Below are 24245 nucleotides of genomic sequence, written 5' to 3'. Positions count from 1 at the left end.
AGCCTGGCACCTACTGGCGACTGAAGGACTCCCTCCTCATTTTTTACCTCTGAACTTAGACTGAGCTCTACCTCTAAAGAGTCCTCTTCCTCTAGGAGAAGGTCTAGAGGATACTCCACCTCGAAAGGGCTTTATTTTCTTAGAAAACTGGGTTCGTGTTGAAGTCGAAGGAACCGCAGGACGTCTAGAAGATTGTGCTAAGAGGTCCTGAGTAACTTTTTCCTGTAGACTTCCAGCTACATCTTTAATCATAGCCTGGGGGAAGAGATGGTCAGAAAGAGGGGCGAAAAGCAAATCTGCCCTCTGTGTTGGAGACACTGCTTTGGTAGTAAATTTACAGTAGATAGCTCTCTTTTTCAAGAGCCCTGCACAAAAATGTGAAGCCAATTCCTCTGAACCATCTCTGACGGCCTTATCCATACAAGCGAGAACACTGGATAGCTCCCCCAAGCTAATTGAGTCTTGACTACGAGCCTTAGTGTCAAGCAGCCCTAAACACCAGTCTAAGAAATTAAAGACTTCAATCATACGAAAAAGACCTTTCAGATGGTGGTCTATCTCCGCCGGTGTCCACGTTATTTTAGCTGACGAAAGAAGAGACCTTCTTGGCGCGTCAACCAGACTGGAAAAGTCACCTTGAGCCGATGCGGGAGCCCTTAACCCGACATCCTCACCTGTATCATACAGATCCAGCCTTGCCGCAAAGTCTTGAAGGAGGCTGGGCAAAAGAAAAACTTTCCTTGAGCTTTTCTAGACTCCATCCAGTCTTGCACCTTCTTAAAAGCTCTCTTAGTTGAAAGAGACTATGTCATTTTAACAAATCCAGGAGTCTTATTTGTTTTTGACAACGAAAACTGAGAAGGAGGCGACCGAGGTGCTGCGGGTTGAAACTCTTCTCCAAATGAATCCCGAAGCAATCGAACCAAAACTTGATAATCGGAAGAATCTGACACAGCGGGTTGATCCTCTTCCGTTTCTTCTGAAATATTACTCAATCCTCCCTCATCTATCGGAGTGACCAAGGGGACTCCCGAAGCTGGTGGTACAAGTCCTTTCACTCCGACCTTTAATGAAGATCGCTGTTTTGACGTGCAAGGAGCATTCTGAATATTAATATCTAAAGATTCAGATAAAGCGGTACCAATCTCTTGCTCATTCTCTCGATGGGAGTCTCTTCGAAAAGCCGATTGCAGGTGAGGTTCCATACTAATACCTTGTTGTGATACCTGATGAATATCCAAAAAAGCGTCCGTTTGAACGTCACGCTTGGCATCAGTCCGAGCGTCACGCTTGGCGTCCAGCCGAGCGCCACGCTTGGCGTCCAGGTGAGCGTCACGCTCGTCGCCCAGCCGAGCGTCCCGCTTGGCGTCCAGGTGAGCGTCACGCTCGGCGTCCATCCGAGTGCCACGCTTGGCGTCCAGGTGAGCGTCACGCTCGACGTCTATCCGAGCGTACCGCTTGTCTAAATAAGCGTCCCTGTGAACCACCCGCTCCTTCCGAGTCGAACTAGGAGCTTCGAGTTTCTCAGACTGCAGACAGCCTCGTTTAGCAACTACAGGATCGTCCGTTCTTGGATAAAGCGAGCCCTTATAAGAAGAGAAGGGAACGCCTCGAGAGTCTGGGCGAAATTTCTTCCTTTCGATCTCAAAATTCCTAGTAGGAAGTTTTTCATGCTCTTTCTCCAACTGCAGGTGAGACGTACGAAATCTAGAATGAGTACTCACAGGCGAAAGAGACGATCGGTCCACCCGTGCGGGAGACCTCTTAGATCTTTTAATCGGTAATTTATCATCTTTTCTTCTTGGACGAATTTCTGATTCTCTCTCAGCCAGCAACGAAGCAAGTTGTTGTTGCATCGACCTGATAACACTCTTTGTTGTAGAAGATTCTTTTTCAGGAGAAAAACTGATCCTATGAGAAGGCGAGGGGCAGCCCTATCCCTTCTCACAAGACCCGTTCTAGTTCTATTCTTAGAACGACTGGGGCGCTCCAAGGCGTCCTCGTCAGATGACATCATAATTCTCCTTTGAGGAGTCCATGCAGCAAAACTCTCCGGTGAAGACCGCAAACCAACAGGAGAAAAAGGACGTGAAGCGTCTTCTTCCCTGCGATCGAAGACTCTGGCCGCCTGTGCGACACCTTGAGTTTTCGATCTTTTTTGCGGTGGAGAGTAATCCACGCCTCGAGGCGAAGCCCGTAACGAAGAAGAAGCGCAAAGAGACTCTGCACCCTCCTCTGAGAGACTACTGACGATGGCCGCCTGTGCGACCTCTAACGTCATCGCTCTTTTCAGAGGACACGAGCATCTTCTCATGCTCCAACTCCTGTTAGGGGAAGACGCCTCCGAGGACGAAAAGCACTCGCGGAGGATACGCGCACTCGCACACTCTTTCCTAGACGGAGGTGTTGAAAACAGTTGTTATCAACACCGGCGACAGAAAAAATCTGGATAGAAAATGGGAATGGTTCCTGACACCCGCCTCCCAGCGGCGGGAATGGGTACTAACCACCTGGCCCGACACTGCGTGGTACCGGGAGTTTTGCAAATTCTGTCGGACTTCGGAGAAATACAGCTATATATATATCTGCTGGGTAAGTTTCATGAACAAAAGGAACAGTTATGACCCTCATTAACTAAAACTTGCTGGCCAATAGGAACAGTTATGACCCTGATTAATTAAAACTTGCTGGCCAATAGGAACAGTTATGACCCTGATTAACTAAAACTTGCTGGCCAATAGAAACAGTTATGACCCTGATTAATTAAAACTTGCTGGCCAATAGGAACAGTTATGACCCTGATTAACTAAAACTTGCTGGTAATAGGAATAGTTATGACCCTGATTAATTAAAACTTGCTTGCCAATAGGAACAGTTATGACCCTGATTAACTAAAACTGTTTTGACCCTGATAAAACAACACTAGCTCGTGACTATAAATTTTACAGTACTAACATACTGTAGTTTTAATGGTATCATTAAGATTATGATGTCTTTAACTTTTATATTAAGGAGTAATTTTTTCTTTTATACTGGGTGATCCTGTCTTGTAGGTTCCTCATTTCTATGATTTGTTGAAATAATTGTCTTTCCCAGACTTCCTTTCTTCATAAGAGAGTTATTCGATGTCACACACCGTGTTTTTGTTCCTTTTTCAGCAGCAGTACTTTTGGGTGACTCTCCTTCCAATAATTTCTACAAGTTTGTAGTATTTCTGATTTGTAGCAATTCCCTCGAGTTGTGTATAATCTTCTGACCACTTATACACCATGAGAATACTTCGAATTTATTTCACACAAGCCCTGTAGTAATGAGCCTGGAAAGGAAACAAATGTCTGTAGAAAGCAAAACTTACTTGAATACGAAATGAAAAAGCTTAAACTTTTCCCTAATGAGTTGAATAAGACATATGTTTGAATAAGATATAGTTCCCATACGTACTTTCTTGACTTCAGTGCATTGTAGTGTGGAAAGTGACACCAGTTAAAATTGGGATATCTGTACAAACTATATTGTAAAATTAATATACTTAATGTCAGATAACGAATAAAAGTCTATAGCACATCGGAATAGGCAGCCTGAAGTTATCTGTATGAGCTCGTCTCAGTGCTACAAAGTCATGGTAACTAACTATACTTTTACAACGCAGCATAATGTGCAAATGACTTTTGGAATGTAGTGTTGTTTAACGCTTCAGATTTTGCCACACTACTAAAGGTATAATCAGTCATGGTTCTTAATACAATTTCCGTATTCAAAGAAAACTTATAATCGCTCGAGTCCATAAAATGAAATTGACAAGGAGGACCGTGCAGGTCACATAAAGCTTTCTGCTGTATATAGTTTAAATAACAAAATCAAACAAGCATACTACGTACTGTGGATTTATTTTCTCAAATTGCCGTATTGTTGTGCTTCACGAAAACTTGTTACTTCGAATGTCAGTTGATTGAAAAAGTCTTTGAAAAAATTTAGATTCCTAAGAATTGTACATAACAGTAACACAGACTTTTGGAAGTTCCACAACAAAACTGGTTATTGCATTAATTTGTTCTAAATTAGACATTAGACCCATAAATGAAATCTGCAACTTTATATTTTGTATTCATGAAAATCTGAGAGAATCAGCATTATGCTGAATTGATGAAAAGTAGCACAAATTACTCCCATCTATCCTTGAAAGCTCGGAGGACTTATGCAACAGATGTGTGTGCTTAATTATATGCAATCTCTAAGCTTTATCATGGACTCATTGTCCTCTGTTTTCCTGAAAACTAAACGAGTGAACAAAAAATTATAGTATTAGTTTGTATACCGACATTTTCTGATACTGATAATGCTTTTTGGCATTAGTGGGGTAAAAAAAAGGAATACACACTACCTTACCATTCAGGAGTAATTGGCCACATTATGATATTGGTGTAGAAAGGTTAAACTTGTCGTCGTGGATTAGACGTGACCAGTCACCCACGAAACGTGATGAGACCTGAAAAGCAATGATTCATTATAAGTCCAGTCTTTGTTAAATCTAACCCTAAGCCTAACAAAGGCATTAGTAAAGTACAACATTTTTAGACTTACATCATCGAAAAATGATATTGTCATGTTACAATAAAGTTTTATACATACTTACCTGACAGATATATACTTAGCTATAGACTCCGTCGTCTCCGACAGAATTTCAAATTTCGCGGCACACGCTACGGTAGGTCAGGTGATCTACCGCCCTGCCCTGGGTGGCAGGACTAGGAACCATTCCCGTTTTCTAATCAGAATTCTTCTCTTCCACCTGTCTCCTGCGGGGAGGCTGGGTGGGCCATTAATCGTATATATCTGTCAGGTAAGTATGTATAAAACTTTATTGTAACATGACAATATCATTTTTATACATTCAACTTCCCTGCCAGATATATACTTAGCTGATTAGCACCCATTGGTGGTGGGTAAGAGACAGCTAACTACTGAAATAGACAGGTAAGCAACATATGTTGTAGGTATTAATAAACCTTGTTCCTACCTTATTAGGCTGAAGACTTTTCGCGGCTACTGCCTTGGAGTCTGCTTAGCCTCAAGAGCCTCAGCGAGATATTGATCTATGGCTAAGAGTTCTTGTGGGTCTGCCAATGGGTCTTATCCACTTACTCGGCAGAGCCTAAAGGCTTTGTCATTGGGTGCTATTCCACTAACATGACAATACACCTTGTTCAAGGAGCACAACACCGATCCCGATCACCTGATCCTAACATCCATGTTAGTTCTAAGATTGCAAGGAGTTATCCCGAACTCCTTACAAACAAAACCAAAATCTCGAAACATATTACACTTTCATTTATACAAAATATACAAAAAAAATTTTGTACTCCCCGACTACCCATACATATCCTTGATCCCCTACCAGCAATGACACTATGCGCCCGTGCGACATCCGTGAGCTTGCTAATAGAAAACCAAGCACATATATGACAAGAGGGTTTATGTACTATAAAATCAAAATACTTTAAGGATCAGTCTTTGCTCCAAGACCCAGCACTGTATCTGCTGATACAAATGGACCTAGAGAGAAGCACTTCTCATAGGTCACTCTCACATCCTTCAGATAATGAGATGCAAACACTGAATTGCACCTCCAATACGTAGTCTCAATGATATTTTTAAGAGACATATTCTTTTGGAACGCCAAGGACGTTGCTACTGCTCTCACCTCATGGGTCTTAACTTTTAGAAGACCGAAGGATTCCTCCGAGCAGTTCTTGTGAGCGTCCGTAATTACGCTTCTCACAAAGGAAAGCAAGGCGTTCTTGGACATGAGTCTTTTGGGTTCTTCACCGCACACCAAAGACCTTGTTGACAAGCTCCCATCTGTCTCTTCCTCTCTAAATAAAAATTTAAGAGCTCTCACTGGACAGAGAGACCTCTCTGTCTCTGCCTACGAGGTTAGATAGACCTTTTACTTCAAAGCTTCAGGCCAAGGTTTTTGACGGGTTTTCGTTCTTCGCCAGAAAACATTGTCTGGAACCGAACAGATGGCAGCATCTCTTTGAACCCCACTGTGGAATCTAGAGCGTGCAATTCGCTCGTCCTTCTTGGCTGTAGCGAGAGAAACAGGAATAAACATTTCCTAGTGACATCGCAGAAGGAAGCCAGATGTAAAGGCTCGAATTTATCCGATAAAAGGAATTTCAGGACCACGTCCAGATTCCAACTAGGTGTTCTAGGATTTGCTGCTTTTGAAGTTTCAAAGGATCTAATTAGATCGTGTAGATCTTTGTTGTCTGCAATATCTAGCCCTCGATTTCTAAATACTGAAGACAGCATGCTTCTGTATCCCTTTATTGTTGAGACAGATAGGTGTGAATCCTCTCTCAGAAAGAGGAGGAAATCGGCAATATTCACTATAGAGGTACTGGAGGAGGACAGCTTCTGACTCTTACACCACCCCTCCTAAAGACTTACCAACTTCGATTGGTATACTCTTCTCGTCGAAGCTCTGCGGGCTCTAGCGATAGAGGGTCCGCAGCCTTGCGAGAAAAACCCCTCGCTCTGACAAGTCTTTCGATAGTCGAAAGGCAGTCAGAGCGAGACCTGGGAGGTTGTGATGAAACCTCTCGAAGTGGGGTTGTCTGAGTAGATCTGGTCTGTTTGGAAGAGATCTGGGGAAGTTCCACTATCCACTCCAGTACCTACGTGAACCATTCCTGGGCTGGCCAAAAATGGGGCTATTAGTGTCAACTTCGTGCTCTTTGAAGCTACGAACTTCCTGAGCACTTCCCCAGGATCTTGAACGGGGGAAAGGCGTAGGCGTCCACACCGACCAATCCAGGAGAAACGCGTCTATTGCGAAGGCTCTTCGGATCGTCCACTAGAGAGCAAAAGATCTCTATTCTTTTGGAGAGGAACGTCGCAAACAGGTCTATGTGAGGTCTCCCCCACAGGGACCAAAGACTTCGACACACTTCTTCGTGTAGAGTCCATTCTGTGGGAAGGACCTGATTCCTCCTGCTCAGTCTGTCCGCTCTCACATTCTTTATCCCTTGTACAAATCTTTGTGAGGAGAGTTATGCCTCTTTCTTCTGTCCAGGTTAACAGGTGTTTTGTTAACTGAAAGAGGGAGAAAGAGTGCGTGCCTCCTTGCTTGCGTATGTAAGCCAGAGCTGTGGTGTTGTATCCGAGTTTATCTGTATCACCCCGCCTCTGAACTATCTCTTCGAAGAACTTTAAGGCTAGGTGTATGGCCACTAGTTCCTTGCAATTGATGTGCCAGGACACCTGTTCCTTTTGTCCAGGTGCCTGACACCTCCCTTGCTCCTAGCGTCGCTCCCATCCCGACTCCGAAGCGTCGGTATACACTTGGTCTGGGTTCTGCAGGGCAAGCGATACGCCTTCGTTCTTTTGAAGAGGAAGGATCCACCACTTCAAGTGATCTTTTATCTCTTGTGGAAGAGGGAAGATGTCCGAGAGTTGTCCCGTCTTCAACTCCACACCCCCTTTCAGGAAAAACTGAAGAGGGCGAAGGTTGAAGCCTCCCCAGAGAGAAGAACTTTTCTAGTGAGGACAGGGTCCCTAAAAGCCTCAGATAATCCCTCGCTGAACTGCTCTTTACTCTCTAAAGAAGCTCGAGATTTTCGACAAACCTCGAGTGATTCTTTCTCGCGAAGGAAATACTCGAAAACCTCGAGAATCCATCTGAATCCCCAGATAGACCAAGCTCTGGCTGGGGATCAGCTGCGACTTCTCGAGGTTCACGAGTAATCCCAGTGATTCTATCATGTTTCTTGTTACTGATAAGTCCTCCAAGCACTGAATCTCCGACTTGGCCCTGATCAGCCAGTCGTCTAAGTAGAGGGAGATGTTTATTCCCTCTAGGTGAAGCCATCTTGCCACATTCGCCATCAGGTTGGTGAATACCTGCGGAGCTGTAGACAGACCGAAGCACAGAGCCCTGAATTGAAAAATCTTGTCTCCTATTACAAACCGAAGATATTTCTTTGACAAATGGTGAATGGGAACGTGGAAATACGCATCTTGCAAGTCTTTCTGGCAGGGGGACGAGCCGCTGCACCTCCACGAAAGGGCTGCTGAGGAGGACGAGAGTCCTTCTTAATCGTCGACACTACAGGGCGTCCTTTCTTGGACGTTTGTACTAGTAGGTCCTGTGTCGCCTTCTCAGTTAGCGAGCGAGATATATCCTTCACTAACTGAGAAGGAAAAACAGATGATCTGACAGAGGGGCGAACAAATAAAGCAGTCCTCTGGCTCGGAGAAACCCCCTTTTGATAATAGGGATCCATATACTGATCTCTTCTTCAGAAGACCAGCACCAAAAGGGAAAGCCACTTCTCCCGAACCGTCCTGTACTGCCTTGTCCATGCAAGACGGACGCTATGGAGAATCTCTGGGTTTTTAAGAAACTCCGGATCTTTAGATTTGTTGGCCAGAACTCCGAGTGACCAATCCAGAAAGTTGAACACTTCTAAAGTGACAAAAAGTCCCTTTAGAAAGTGGTTCAACTCCGAAGTGCTCCACGTCAATCTGACCGATCCTAAAGAGTGACGTCTAGAGGCCTCCACTAAATTGGAAAAGTCCGCATCTGCCGAGGCAGGAAGAGAAAGACCCATAGTCTCTCCTGTCCCATACCAAATACCTCTCTTTCCATGGAGTTTGGAAGGAGGCATGCAGAATACCGTCTTTCCCAACTCTTTCTTCTTGTCCATCCAAGAATCTAAAGAATGGAGTGCCTTCTTCATCGAAATTGCAGGCTTCATTTTCAGAAAGGCCGAAGATTTTGCCGTAGCCGAGCTTGAAAAGAGAGAACGAGGAGAAGGAAGAGCCGCCGGACTAAGAGAGTCTCCAAACTCTTGTAGCAACAATGAGGCTAAGACCTTATAACTTGAGAGTCCTTCATTTTGCCGGAGGTTCGTCATCAGACAAAAATCGTCCAAAACCTCGATCAGACGAAGGAGAAAGCTCTCGTTTGCAGGGAGAGTCCTTCCCAGACCTCCTACGATCTGAAGGAGAGGAGCTTCTATTTGGAGAAGAGTCATAAATTCCAGGAAGGAGTCTGCCGACTCATGCCTCTGCCTCATGACTCCTTGCTCATGAATCTTGCCTCCTGACTCCTGCCTCCTGACTCCTGCCTCCTGACTCCTGCCTCCTGGCTCCTGCCTCTGACCTCCGGACTCCGGATCCGGACTCCTGCCTCCGGACTCCCGGGACTCGGACTCGGCCTACTCCGGACCCGGCACTCGGAATCCCGACTCCTGACCCTGACTCCTGACTCCGGACTCCGACTCCTGCTCCTGACTCCTGACTCCTACTCCTGACTCTGCTCCTGACTCCTGACTCCTGACTCCTGACTCCTGACTCCTGCCTCCTGCCTGGATGACTCCACATTCTGGCTCTTGGCTCCTGCCTCCTGGGTGAACTCCTCACTCCTGGCTCTTGGCTCCTGCCTCCTGGGTGACTCCTCACTCCATGGCCGGTGCATACGCTGATCGGTTCCTCCACGTTCGTACAGGGAGCCTCACCTCGAGTAGGAGCATCGATCCTAGCGGCCGATACCTCCATACGTCTGGAGGATCTTTTGATCGGAAGGGAAGAGTCTTTCCTTCTAGGAGGCTCCTTTGAAAGGACTCTACAAAAGACGAAATCTGTCTTGCATAGCCATCATGAACCTCTTCGTAGCCTCCTCTTTATCACTCTTCGGGAGGAGGGGAAGGAGAGAGGGGAGGAGCCATAGCTCCTCCACCTCCTGACTTCCTTCTCACTCGGTTGAAAGAATGGCTCTTCTTGCCCGAAGGAGACTCCTCAGGGAAGTTTTCTGGGCTCAAGTCAATCGTCGGAGCCTTCCAACTCCTCGGAGTGGTCGAGAGCGATCTGAATCCCTCCAATCACGTCTCGGAGACGAAGATCCCGACGACGAAAAACACTCACGCAGGACGCTTTGCAATAGCGATCCTTGGCAGTCTGGGGTGCACAGAAAACCGCCGAAGGGACACCTGATCGGTGGGGATTCTCCACAACCTCCTTTCGGTTTTCGACATTCCTTCTCCTCTGGGCATGTGAGCTTGGAAGAGGTCTAGACCTAGGAGCGTTGCGGAGTTCGACCAGATGCCCCCTCCACTACACTGGGGACACTCATATCACTGTCCACTGAAAAATCACTAGCCTTACCTTGTATGGCAGCCATTTTGTTTTCCATCAACTTGAAGGCTATTTTTAGATCCGCAAGTTCTTTCGCTGAATCTACAGGTTCTGCAATAGGAGAAGGGGCTGCAATGGAAGGAGAAGTAGCAATAATTACCCTTGGGAAGATCCAAGCCAGGAATTAATTCAGATCTCGAACTACTTAAACTTCTATAAGAAGCCTTCCTCACTCTTTCTCTCTCTAACTTTTCAAATAATTAGTTAGATTCTTCCATTCGTTCTCACAAATCATTCACATTCCTTGCAAGTATTAGTAAAAGAACATTCATACTCCCTGCAACCCTTGCATACAGTGTGAGGGTCTACCGAAGCTTTCGGCAACCTCACCTTACAGCCTACATTCACACAACGTCTCACAACCATTCCAGAGTCAGACATTTTTAAAGAAAAATGATATTGTCATGTTACAATAAAGTTTTATACATACTTACCTGACAGATATATACTTAGCTATAGACTCCGTAGTCTCCGACAGAATTCAAATTTCGCGGACCACGCTACCGGTAGGTCAGGTGATCTACCGCCCTTTGCCCTGGGGTGGCAGGACTTAGGAACCATTCCCCGTTTTCTAATCAGAATTCTTTCTCTTCCACCGGTCTCCTGCGGGGAGGCTGGTGGGCCATTAACAATCGTATATATCTGTCAGGTAAAGTATGTATAAATATGATATTGTCATGTTACAATAAAGTATACATACTTACCTGACAGATATATACTTAGCTATAGACTCCGTCGTCTCCGACAGAATTTCAAATTTCGCGGCACACGCTACAGGTAGGTCAGGTGATCTACCGCCCTGCCCTGGGTGGCAGGACTAGGAACCAATCCCCGTTTTCTAATCAGAATTCTTCTCTTCCACCTGGTCTCCTGCGGGGAGGCTGGGTGGGACCATTAATCGTATAATATCTGTCAGGTAAGTATGTATAAAACTTTATTGTAACATGACAATATCATTTTTTATACATTCAACTTACCCTGCCAGATATATACTTAGCTGATTAGCACCCATTGGTGGTGGGTAAGAGACAGCTAACTACTGAAATAGACAGGTAAACAACATATGTTGTAGGTATTTATAAACCTTGGTTCCTACCTTATTAGGCTGAAGACTTCGCGGCTATTGCCTTGGAGTCTGCTTAGCCTCAAGAGCCTCAGCGAGATAATGATCTATGGCTAAGAGTTCTTGTGGGTCTGCCAATGGGGTCTTATCACTTACTCGGCAGAGCCTAAAGGCCTTTGTCATTGGGTGCTATTCCACTAACATGACAACACCTTGTTCAAGGAGCACAAAACCGATCCCGATCACCTGATCCTAACATCCATGTTAGTTCTAAGATTGTAAGGAGTATCCCCGAACTCCTACAAACAACCAAAAACTCGAAAACATAATTACACTTTCATTACAAAATATACAAAAAAAAAATTTTTGTACTCCCTACTAGTCATACATACCCTTGATCCCCTACCAGCAATGACACTCTGCTCCCGTGCGACAGTAGTGAGCTTGCTACTAGAAAACCAAGCACATATCTGACAAGAGGGTTTATGTACGATAAAAAAAACACAAAATTAAGGATCAGTCTTTGCTCCAAGACCCAGTACTGTATCTGCTGATACAAAAGGACCTAGGGAGAAGCACTTCTCATAGGCACTCTCACATCCTTCAGATAATGAGATGCAAACACTGAATTGCACCTCCAATATGTAGTCTCAATGATATTCTTTAGAGACATATTCTTTTGGAACGCCAAAGACGTTGCTACTGCCCTCACTTCATGAGTCTTGACCTTTAGAAGACCGAAGGATTCCTCGAGCAGTTCTTGTGAGCGTCCGTAATAACGCTTCTCACAAAGAAAGCCAAGGCGTTCTTGGACATGAGTCTTTTGGGGTTCTTCACCGCACACCAAAGACCTGTTGACAAGCTCCCATATCTCTCCTCTCTAAATAGTATTTAAGAGCTCTCACTGGACAGAGAGATCTCTCTATCTCTCTGCCTACAAGGTTAGATAGGCCTTTTACCTCAAAACTTCTGGGCCAAGGTTTTGATGGGTTTTCGTTCTTTGCCAGAAACATTGTCTGGAAAGAACAGATGGCAGCATCTCCTTTAAACCCCACCGTGGAATCCAGAGCGTGTAATTCGCTCGTCCTCTTGGCTGTAGCGAGAGCCACTAGGAACAAGCATTTCCTAGTGACGTCGCGGAAGGACGCCAGATGTAAAGGCTCGAATTTATCCGATGAAAGGAATTTCAGGACCACGTCTGGATTCCAACTAGGTCTTTAGGAGTAGCTGCTTTCGAAGTCTCAAAAGATCTAATTAGATCGTGTAGATCTTTGTCGTTAGCAATGTCCAGGCCTCGATTCCTGAATACTCAAGACAGCATGCTTCTGTATCCTTTTATTGTCGAGACAGATAGGTGTGATTCTCTCTCAGAAAGAGGAGGAAATCGGCAATATTCACTATAGAGGTACTGGAGGAGGACAGCTTCTGAACCTTACACCACCTCCTAAAGACTTCCCACTTTGACTGGTTATACTCTTTTCTCGTCGAAGCTCTGCGGGCTCTAGCGATAGAGCCCGCAGCCTTGCGAGAAAGCCTCTCGCTCTGACAAGTCTTTCGATAGTCGAAAGGCAGTCAGAGCGAGACCGTGGGAGTGATGAAACCTCTCGAAGTGTGGTTGTCTGAGTAGATCGTGTCTGTTTTGGAAGCGATCTGGGGAAGTCCACTATCCACTCAGTTACCTCCGTGAACCATTCCTGGGCCGGCCAAAATGGGGCTATGAGTGTCAACTTCGTGCTCTTCGAAGCTACGAACTTCCTGAGCACTTCCCCCAGGATTTTGAACGGGGGAAAGGCGTATGCGTCCACACCCGACAATCCATGAGAAACGCGTCTATTGCGAAGGCTCTCGATCTTCCACTAGAGAGCAAAAGATCTCTATTCTTTTGGAGAGGAACGTCGCAAACAGGTCTATGTGAGGTCTCCCCCACAGGGACCAAAGACTTCGACACACTTCTTCTTTTCGTGTAGAGTCCATTCTGTGGGAAGGACCTGATTTCTCCTGCTCAGCCTGTCCGCTCTCACATTCTTGATGCCTTGAACAAATCTTGTGAGGAGAGTTATGCCTCTTTCTTTCCGTCCAGGTTAACAGGTGTATTGTCAACCTGATAAAGGGAGGGAGAAAGAGTGCGTGTCCTCCTTGCTTGCGTATGGAAGCCAGAGCCGTGGTGTTGTCCGAGTTTATCTGTATCACCACCCCGTCTCTGACTATCTCTTCGAAGAACTTTAAGGTAGGTGTATGGCCACAAGTTCCTTGCAATTGATGTGCCAGGACACCTGTTCCTTTGTCCAGGTGCCTGACACCTCCCTTGCTCCTAGCGTCGCTCCCATCCGACTCCGAAGCGTCGGTAAATAACACTTGGTCTGGGTTCTGCAGGAGCAAGCGATACGCCTTCGTTCTTTTGAAGCGGAGGGATCCACCACTTCAGATGATCTTTTACTTCTTGTGGAAGTTGGAAGATGTCCGAGAGTTGACCCGTCTTCCAACTCCACACCTCTTTGAGGAAAAACTGAAGAGGGCGAAGGTGAAGTCTCCCTAGCGAGAAGAACTTTTCCAATGAGGACAGGGTCCCTAAAAAGGCTCAGGAAATCCCTCGCTGAGCTGTTCTTTCTCTCTAGAAGCTCGAGATTCTCGACAAAACCTCGAGCGATTCCCTTTCTCGCGAAGGGATATACCCGAAAACCCGAGAAATCCATCTGAATCCCAAGATAGACCAAGTTCTGGGCTGGGGATCAGTTGTGACTTCTCGAGGTTGACGAGCACCCTAGCGAATCTATCATGTTCCTTGTTACTTCTAAGTCCTCCAAGCACTGAATCTTCGACTTGGCCCTGATCAGCCAGTCGTCCAAGTAGAGGGAGATGTTTATCCCCTCTAGTGAAGCCATCTTGCTACATTCGCCATCAGGTTGGTGAATACTTGTGGGGCTGTAGACAGACGAACGCACAGCCCAGAACCCTGCACGAAAGATCTTGTCTCCTATCACAAAGCGAAGATATTTCTTTGACAAATGGTGAATGGGAACGTGGAAATCATGCGTCTTGCAGGTCCAGAGAGACCATCCAATCTCCTGGACGAAGCGCCGACATTACAGAGGCGGACGTTTCCATGCGAAAACTTCCTTTTCTGTACGAAGCGATTCAGAGCGCTTACGTCCAGAACTGGCCTCCACCCCCCCGATGCCTTTGGTACTAGAAAAAGGCGATTTGTAAAATCCCGGGGAGGTGTGGATCCTGCACAAGTTCGATGGCCTCTTTTTCCCACATTTGCTCCACCATTTGAAGGAGAGTCTTTCTCATTAACACGGGGTCTCTGTACCTCGCTGCCAGTTCCCGAGGCTAGATTGTTAGGGGCGGGCTGTCGTCGAAGGGGATACATATCCCTTTCTTCAGGACCGACATGACCAAGGGTCGGCTACCCTTTTTGCCCATACTCTGCAAAGTTCAGGAGTCTGGCGCCATGGTGCTTGGTAGGGGCAACAAGTCACTTTGATTTCTTGAAGGGCCTAAATGAAGACCTTCCTCTCTTTTCGAGCTCTTCTTTCTGGCAGGGGGACGAGCCGCTGCACCTCCACGAAAGGGCTGCTGAGGAGGACGAGATTCCTTCTTAAACCGTCGACACTACAGGGCGTCCTTTCTTGGACGTTTGCGTTAGTAGGTCTTGTGTCGCCTTCTCAGTTAGCGAGCGAGATATCCTTCACTAACTGAGAAGGAAACAGATGATCTGATAGATGGGCGAACAGTAAGGCAGTCCTCTGGCTCGGAGAAACCCCTTTCGATAATAGGGATCCATACATGATCTCTTTTTCAGGAGACCAGCACCAAAAAGGGAAGCCACTTCACCCGAACCGTCCTGTACTGCCTTGTCCATGCAGGACAGGAGCTATGGAGAATTTTGGGTTTTTCAGAAAACTCCGGATCCTTAGATTTGTTGGCCAGAACTCCGAGTGACCAATCCAGAAAATTGAACACCTCTAAAGTGACAAAAAGTCCTTTAGAAAGTGGTTCAACTCTGAAGTGGCTCCACATCGCTCTGACCGATCCTAAGGAGTGACGTCTAGAGGCCTCCACTAAATTGGAAAAAGTCCGCATCTGCAGAGGCAGGTAGAGAAAGCACCCATAGTCTCTCCTGTCCCATACCAAATACCTCTCTTCCCGTGCAATCTGGAAGGAGGCATGCAGAATACCGTCTTTCCTAACTCCTTCTTCTTGTCCATCCAAGAATCTAAGAATGGAGTGCCTTCTTCATTGATATCGCAGGCTTCATTTTAAAAAGGCCGACGATTTAGCCGTAGCTGAGCTCGAAAAGAGCGAACGAGGAGAAGGAGGAGCCGCCGGACTAAGAGAATCTCCAAAACTCTTGAAGTAGTAATGAGGCCAAGCTTATAAACTAGAAAGTCCCTCATTAGCAGGAGGTTCGTCGTCAGACAACTCGTCTAACCCTCGATCAGACGAAGGAGAAAAGTTCACGTTTGGAGGGAGAGTCCTTCCAAGACCTCCTATGTTCTGAAGGAGAGGAGCTCCTATTTGGAGAAGAGTCATAACCTCCAGGAACGAGTCCCCGACTCTTGCCTCCTGGCTCTTGACTCTTGCCTCCTGACTCCTGCCTCCTTGGCTCCTGACTCTGCCTCCTGGCTCCTGACTCCTGCCTCCTGACTCCTGCCTCCTGACTCCTGCCTCCTGACTCCTGCCTCCTGACTCCGGACTCCTGGCTCCTGCCTCCTGACTCCTGCCTCTTGGCTCCTGGCTCCTGCCTCTTGGCTCCTGGCTCCTGCCTCTTGGCTCCTGCCTCCTGGCTCTTGCCTCTGGCTCTTGCCTCTTGCCTGGATGCCTCTACACTCCTGGCTCTGGGCTCCTGCCTCCTGGTTGACTCCCTACTCCTGGCTCTTGGCTCCTGCCTCCTGGGTGACTCCTCACTCCTGGCCGGTGCCCAGACGTCTGATCGTTTCATCCAGGTTCGTACCGGAAACCTCACCTCGAGTAGGTAGTATCGATCCTGGAGGCAGATACCTCCATACGTCTGGAGGGATCTTTTTTTTAATAGGAAGGGAAGTGTCTTTCCTTCTAGGAGGCTCCTTTGACAGGACTCTACAAACGACAAAATCTGGTTCCTGCATCGCCATCATGAACATCTTTGTAGCCACCTCTTTATCCTCTTCGGGAGGAGGGGAAGGAGGAGGGGAGGAGTCCATAGCCTCCACCTCCCCTGCCTCCTTCCTTCCACTCTGGTTGAAAGAATGGCTCTTCTTGCTTCTTCACTCCCGATGGAGACTCCTCAGGAGGGAAGTTTTCAGGGCTCGAGTCAATATTAGGAGCCTTCCAACTCCTCTTGAGAGGCCGAGATCGGTCTGAATCTCTCCAATCACGTCTCGGTGATGAAGATCCCGACGACGAGAAACACTCACGTAGGACGCTTTTACAATAGCGGTCCTTGGCAGTCTGGGGTGTTCACAGAAAAAACTGCCGAAGGGACACCTGATCGGTGGGGATTCTCCACAACCTCCTTTCGGCTTTCGACATTCCTTCTCTCTGGGCATGTGAGCTTGGAAGAGGTCTAGACCTAGGAGTGTTGCTGAGCCGACCAGATGCCCCCTCCACTACACTGGGGACACTCATATCACTGTCCACTGAAAAAATCACTAGCCTTACCTTGTATGGCAGCCATTTTGTTTCCATCAACTTGAAGGATGCTTTTAGATCCGCAAGTTATTCTTTGCTGGATCTACAGGTTCTAAAATAGGAGAAGGGGCTGCAATGGAAGGAAGAAGTAGCAATACTTACCTTGGGGAAGATCCCAAGCTTGGAATTAGTTCAGATCTAGAACTACTTAAACTTCTATGAGAAGCCTTCCTCACTCTTTCTCTTTCTAACTTTTTTAAATAATTCGTTAGATTCTTCCATTCGTTCTCACTCAAGTTCTCACATTCCTTACAAGTATTAGTAAAAGAACATTCATACTCCCTGCACCTCTTGCATACCGTGTGAGGGTCTACCGAAGCTTTCGGCAACCTCACCTTACAGCCTACATTCACACAACGTCTCAAACCATACCAGAGTCAGACATTATTAAGGAAAATTCCAAATCAAGTCCACAAAACAGTCCACAAAAGCGTATGCCAATCCAACAATCCAGATACGTCACCAAAAGTCGGTCAAGAAGATCAATTGCCGGTGAAAAAGAAAAACCAATCGAGAGGAACCAACAACAATGTTGATGGTCCGGGCGACAGAAGAATTCTGATTAGAAAACGGGGATGGTTCCTAGTACTGCCACCCAGGGACAGGGCGGTAGATCACCTGAACCTACCTGTAGCGTGTGCCGCGAAAATTTGAAATTCTGTCGGAGACGACGGAGTCTATAGCTAAGTATATATCTGGCAGGGAAGTTGAATGTATAAAACTTATTGTAACATGACAATATCATTTTTATACATTCAACTTCCCTGCCAGATATATACTTAGTTGATTAGCACCCATTGGTGGTGGGTAAGAGACAGCTAACTACTGAAATAGACAGGTAAACAACATATGTTGTAGGTATTAATAAACCTTGGTTCCTACCTTATTAGGCTGAAGACTTCGCGGCTACTGCCTTGGAGTCTGCTTAGCCTCAAGAGCCTCAGCGAGATATTGATCTATGGCTAAGAGTTCTTGTGGGTCTGCCAATGGGGTCCTTATCCACTTACTCGGCAGAGCCTAAAGGACCTTTGTCATTTGGGGTTGCTATTCCACTAACATGACAATACACCTTGTTCAAGGAGCACAACACCGATCCCGATCACCTGATCCTAACATCCATGTTAGTTCTAAGATTGCAAGGAGTTATCCCCGAACTCCTTACAAAACAACCAAAAACTCGAAACATAATTACACTTTCATTACAAAATATACAAAAAAAAAAAAAATTTTGTACTCCCCTACTAGCCATACATACCCTTGATCCCCTACCAGCAATGACACTATGCTCCCGTGCGACATCAGTGAGCTTGCTAATATGAAAAAACCAAGCACATATCTGACAAGAGGGTTTATGTAACGATAAAACACAATATTTAAGGATCAGTCTTTGCTCCAAGACCCAGCACTGTAATCTGCTGATACAAATGGACCTGAGCGAGAAGCACTTCTCATAGGTCACTCTCACATCCTTCAGATAATGAGATGCAAAACACTGAATTGCACCTCCAATATGTAGTCTCAATGATATTTTTTTTTTTTTTAGAGACATATTCTTTTGGAACGCCAAGGACGTTGCTACTGCTCTCACCTCAGGGGTCTTGACCCTTTAGAAGACCGAAGGATTCCTCGAGCAGTTCTTGTGAGCGTCCGTAATTACGCTTCTCACAAAGAAAGCCAAGGCGTTCTTGGACATGAGTCTTTTGGGGTTCTTCACGCACACCAAAGACTTGTTGACAAGCTCCCATCTGTATCTTCTCTCTAAATAATATTTAAGAGCTCTCACTGGACAGAGAGACCTCTCTATCTCTCTGCCTACGAGGTTAGATAGGCCTTTTACCTCAAAACTTCTGGGCCACCGGTTTTGACGGGTTTTCGTTCTTTGCCAGAAACATTGTCTGGAAAGAACAGATGGCAGCATCTCTTTGAACCCCACTGTGGAATCTAGAGCGTGCAATTCGCTCGTCCTCTGGCTGTAGCGAGAGACACCAGGAATAAGCATTTCCTAGTGACGTCGCGGAAGAAGCCAGATGTAAAGGCTCGAATTTATCCGATGAAAGGAATTTCAGTACCACGTCTAGATTCCAACTAGGTGTTCTAGGAGTAGCTGCCTTTGAAGTTTCAAAGGATCTAATTAGATCGTGTAGATCTTTGTTGCTTGCAATATCTAACCCTCGATTCCTAAATACTGAAGACAGCATGCTTCTGTATCCTTTTATTGTTGAGACAGAAAGGTGTGATTCCTCTCTCAGAAAAGAGGAGGAAATCGGCAATATTCACTATAGAGGTACTGGAGGAGGACAGCTTCTGACTCTTACACCACCTCCTAAAGACTTCCACTTGATTGGTATACTCTTCTCGTCGAAGCTCTGCGGGCTCTAGCGATAGAGCCCGCAGCTTGCGAGAAAAGCCCCTGCTCTGACAAGTCTTTCGATAGTCGAAAGGCAGTCAGAGCGAGACCTGGGAGGTTGTGATGAAACCTCTCGAAGTGGGGTTGTCTGAGTAGATCTGGTCTGTTTGGAAGAGATTGGGGAAGTCCACTATCACCCAGTACCTCTGTGAACCATTCCTGGGACCGGCCAAAAATGGGGCTATTAGCGTCAACTTCGTGTTCTTCGAAGCTACGAACTTCCTGAGCACTTCCCCCAGGATCTTGAACGGGGGAAAGGCGTATGCGTCCACACCCGACCAATCCAGGAGAAACGCGTCTATTGCGAAGGCTCTCGGATCTTCCACTAGAGAGCAAAAGATCTCTATTCTTTTGGAGAGGAACGTCGCAAACAGGTCTATGTGAGGTCTCCCCACAGGGACCAAAGACTTCGACACACTTCTTCGTGTAGAGTCCATTCTGTGGGAAGGACCTGATTCCTCCTGCTCAGTCTGTCCGCTCTCACATTCTTGATGCCTTGAACAAATCTGTGAGGAGAGTTATGCCTCTTTCTTCCGTCCAGGTTAACAGGTGTCTTGTTAACTGAAAGAGGGAGAAAAGAGTGCGTGCCTCCTTGCTTGCGTATGTAAGCCAGAGCCGTGGTGTTGTCCAAGTTTATCTTTATCACCTCGCCTCTGACTATCTCTTCGGAAGAACTTTAAGGCTAGGTGTTATGGCCACTAGTTCCTTGCAATTGATGTGCAGGACACCTGTTCCTTTGTCCAGGTGCCTGACACCTCCCTTGCTCCTAACGTCGCTCCCCATCCCGACTCCGAAGCGTCGGCATATAACACTTGGTCTGGGTTCTGCAGAGCAAGCGATACGCCTTGTTCTTTTGAAGAGGGAGGATCCACCACTTCAAAATGATCCTTTACCTCTTGTGGAAGCGGGAAGATGTCCGAGAGTTGTCCCGTCTTCAACTCCACACCCCTTTCAGGAAAACAAAAACTGAAGAGGGCGAAGGTGAAGCCTCCCCAGAGAGAAGAACTTTTCTAGTGAGGACAGGGTCCCTAAGAGGCTAAGATAATCCCTCGCTGAACTGTTCTTTTTCTCTAAGAAGCTCGAGATTTTCGACAAACCTCGAGTGATTCTTTCTCGCGAAGGAAATACTCGAAAACCCGAGAATCCATCTGAATCCCCAGATAGACCAAGCTCTGGCTGGGGATCAGCTGCGACTTCTCGAGGTTCACGAGTAATCCCAGCGATTCTATCATGTTTCCTTGTTACTGATAAGTCCACCAAGCACTGAATCTCCGACTTGGCCCTGATCAGCCAGTCGTCCAAGTAGAGGGAGATGTTTATTCCCTCTAGGTGAAGCCATCTTGCCACACTCGCCATCAGGTTGGTGAATACTTGCGGAGCTGTAGACAGACGAAGCACAGAGCCCTGAATTGAAAGATCTTGTCTCCTATTACAAAACGAAGATATTTCTTTGAACAAAAATGGTGAATGGGAACGTGGAAATAGCGTCTTGCAAGTCCAGAGAGACCATCCAATCTCCTGTACGAAGAGCCGACATTACTGAGGCGGACGTTTCCATGCGAAACTTCTTTTTCTGAACAAAGCGATTCAGAGCGCTTACGTCCAGAACTGGTCTCCACCACCCCCCGATGCCTTGGTACTAGAAAAAGGCGATTGTAAAATCCCGGGGAGTGTGGATCCTGCACCAGTTCGATGGCCTCTTTTTCCACATTTGTTCCACCATTTGAAGGAGAGTCTTTCTCATTACCGGGTCTCTGTACCTCGCTGACAGTTCCCGAGGCGTAGATGTTAGGGGAGGGCTGTTCTCGAAGGGAATACATATCCCTTCTATAGGACCGACACTGACCAAGGGTCGGCTCCCTTTTGCCCATACTCCTGCCAAAGTTCAGGAGTCTGGCGCCCACTGGTGCTTGAAGGAGCAACAAGTCATTTGGATTTCTTGAAAGGGCCTAAAGGAAGACCTTCCTCTCTTATCAGAGTTCTTTCTTTCTGGCAGGGGGACGAGCCGCTGTACCTCACGAAAGGGCTGCTGAGGAGGACGAGAGTCATTCTTAATCGCCGACACTACAGGGCGTCCTTTCTTGGACGTTTGTGTTAGTAGGTCTTGTGTCGCCTTCTCAGTTAGCGAGCGAGATATATTCCTTCACTAAACGAGAAGGGAAACAGATGATCCGATAGAGGGGCGAACAATAAAGCAGTCCTCTGGCTCGGAGAAAACCCCTTTCGATAATAGGGATCCATATACTGATCTCTTTTTCAGGAGACCAGCACCAAAAGGGAAGCCACTTTACCCGAACCGTCCTGTACTGCCTTGTCCATGCAAGACAGGACGCTATGGAGAATCTCTGGGTTTTTAAGAAACTCGGATCTTTAGATTTGTTGGCCAGAACTCCGAGTGACCAATCCAGAAAGTTGAACACTTCTAAAGTGACAAAAAGTCCCTTTAGAAAGTGGTTCAACTCTGAAGTGCTCCACGTCGCTCTGACCGATCCTAAGGAGTGACGTCTAGAGGCCTCCACTAAATTGGAAAAGTCCGCATCTGCCGAGGCAGGTTAGAGAAAGACCCATAGTCTCTCCTGTCCCATACCAAATACCTCTCTTTCCATGTAGTTTGGAAGGAGGCATGCAGAATACCGTCTTTCCTAACTCCTTCTTCTTGTCCATCCAAGAACTCTAAAGAATGGAGTGCCTTCTTTTCATTGATATAGCAGGCTTCATTTTCAAAAAGGCCGAAGATTTTGCCGTTGCCGAGCTCGAAAAAGAGAAGAGACGAGGAGAAGGAGGAGCCGCCGGGACTAAGAGAATCTCCAAATCCTTGAAGCAATAATGAGGCTAAGACTTTATAAACTCGAGAGTCCCTCATTAGCAGGAGGTTCGTCATCAGACAACTCGTCTAACCCTCGATCAGACGAAGGAGAAAGTTCACGTTTGGAGGGAGAGTCCTTCCAAGACCACCTACGCTTGAAGGAGAGGAGCTCCTATTTGGAGAAGAGTCATAAATTCCAGGAACGAGTCTCCGACTCCTGCCTCCTGGCTCTTGACTCTTGCCTCCTGCCTCCTGCTCCTGGCTCCTGGCTCCTGGCTCCTGGCTCCTGGCTCCTGACTCCTGACTCCTGACTCCTGACTCCTGACTCCTGACTCCTGACTCCTGACTCCTGACTCCTGACTCCTGCCTCTTGCCTCCTGGCTCTTGCCTCCTGGCTCCTGCCTCCTGCCTGGATGCCTCCACACTCCTGGCTCTTGGCTCCTCGCTCCTGGTTGACTCCTCACTCCTGGCTCTTGGCTCCTGCCTCCTGGGTGACTCCTCACTCTGGCCGGTGCCAGACGTCTGATCGTTTCATCCAGGTTCGTACCGGAAACCTCTACTCGAGTAGGAGTATCGATCCTGGCGGCAGATACCTCCATACGTCTGGAGGATCTTTTGATCGGAAGGGAAGAGTCTTTCCTTCTAGGAGGCTAACTTTCACAGAACTCCTACAAAAGACGAAATCTGCTCTTGCATCGCCAATCATGAATCTCTTCGTACCTCCTCTTTATCCTCTTCGGGAGGAGGGGAAGGAGGAGGGGAGGAGTCCGTAGCCTCCACCTCCTGCCTCCTTCTCACTCTGGTTGAAAGAATGGCTCTTTTTGCCTTCTTCACTCCCGAGGGAGACTCCTCAGGGAAGTTTTCTGGGCTCGAATCAATAGTCGGAGCCTTCCAACTTCTCTTGAGTGGCCGAGACGATCGAATCTCTCCAATCACGTCTTGGAGATGAAGATCCCGACGACGAAAAACACTCACGCAGGACGCTTTTACAATAGCGATCCTTGGCAGTCTGGGGTGTCACAGAAACCGCCGAAGGGACACCTGATCGGTGGGGATTCTCCACAACCTCCTTTCGGTTTTCGACATTCCTTCTCCTCTGGGCATGTGAGCTTGGAAGAGGTCAGACCTAGGAGCGTTGCTGAGCCGACCAGATGCCCCCTCCACTACACTGGGGACACTCATATCATGTCCACTGAATAATCACTAGCCTTACCTTGTATGGCAGCCATTTGTTTTCATCAACTTGAAGGCTGCTTTTAGATCCGCAAGTTCTTTTGCTGAATCTACAGGTTCTGCAATAGGAGAAGGGGCTGCAATGGAAGGAGAAGTAGCAATACTTACCCTTGGGAAGATCCCAAGCTAGGAATAGTTCAGATCTAGAACTACTTAAACTTCTATAAGAAAGCCTTCCTCACTCTTTCTCTCTCTAACTTTTTTAAATAATTAGTTAGATTCTTCCATTTCGTTCTCACTCAAGTTCTCACATTCCTTACAAGTATTAGTAAAAGAACATTCATACTCCCTGCAACCCTTGCATACCGTGTGAGGGTCTACCGAAGCTTTCGGCAACCTCACCTTACAGCCTACATCACAAAACGTCACAAAACCATTCCAGAGTCAGACATATTTTTTTAAAGAAAAAAAATTCCAAAATCAAGTCCACAAAACAGTCCCACAAAAGCGTATGCCAATCCAACAATCCAGATACGTCACCAAAAACGTCGGTCAAGAAAGATCAAATTGCCGGTGAAAAGAAAAACAAAAAAGAAAAACCAACGAGAGGAACCAAACAACAATGTTGATGCCGGGCGACAGAAGAATTCTGATTAGAAAACGGGAATGGTTCCTAGTCCTGCCACCCAGGGCAGGGCGGTAGATCACCTGACCTACGGTAGCGTGTGCCGCGAAATTTGAAAATTCTGTCGGAGACGACGGAGTCTATAGCTAAGTATATATCGGCAGGGAAGTTGAATGTATAAAAAATCCAAAATCAAGTCCACAAAATCACAGTCCACTAAAACGCATGACAATCCAACATCCCCAGATACGTCACCAAAAGTCGGTCAAGAAGATCAATTGCCGGTGAAAAAAGAAAA

The 24245-nt window shown here is 46.7% G+C and overlaps 1 long non-coding RNA gene across 1 annotated transcript in view; it reads right to left on the bottom strand.

Moving 5' to 3' along the window:
• Window positions 1–2909: 2909 nt before the first annotated feature.
• The window catches only part of LOC135207092 (uncharacterized), a 33193-nt gene continuing 11857 nt past the window's right edge, over window positions 2910–24245 (bottom strand). Inside the window, exons 3-4 of the long non-coding RNA XR_010312873.1 lie at window positions 4387–4486; window positions 2910–3316 (exon numbers count right to left, since the gene is read on the bottom strand). This is a non-coding gene — a long non-coding RNA (uncharacterized LOC135207092). The remainder of the gene's footprint in view (window positions 3317–4386; window positions 4487–24245) is intronic.

Source organism: Macrobrachium nipponense, chromosome 32 (genome assembly GCF_015104395.2).
Source record: "Macrobrachium nipponense isolate FS-2020 chromosome 32, ASM1510439v2, whole genome shotgun sequence".
Lineage (NCBI taxonomy): Eukaryota > Metazoa > Arthropoda > Malacostraca > Decapoda > Palaemonidae > Macrobrachium > Macrobrachium nipponense.
This window is presented reverse-complemented; position numbering and strand designations above follow the sequence as displayed.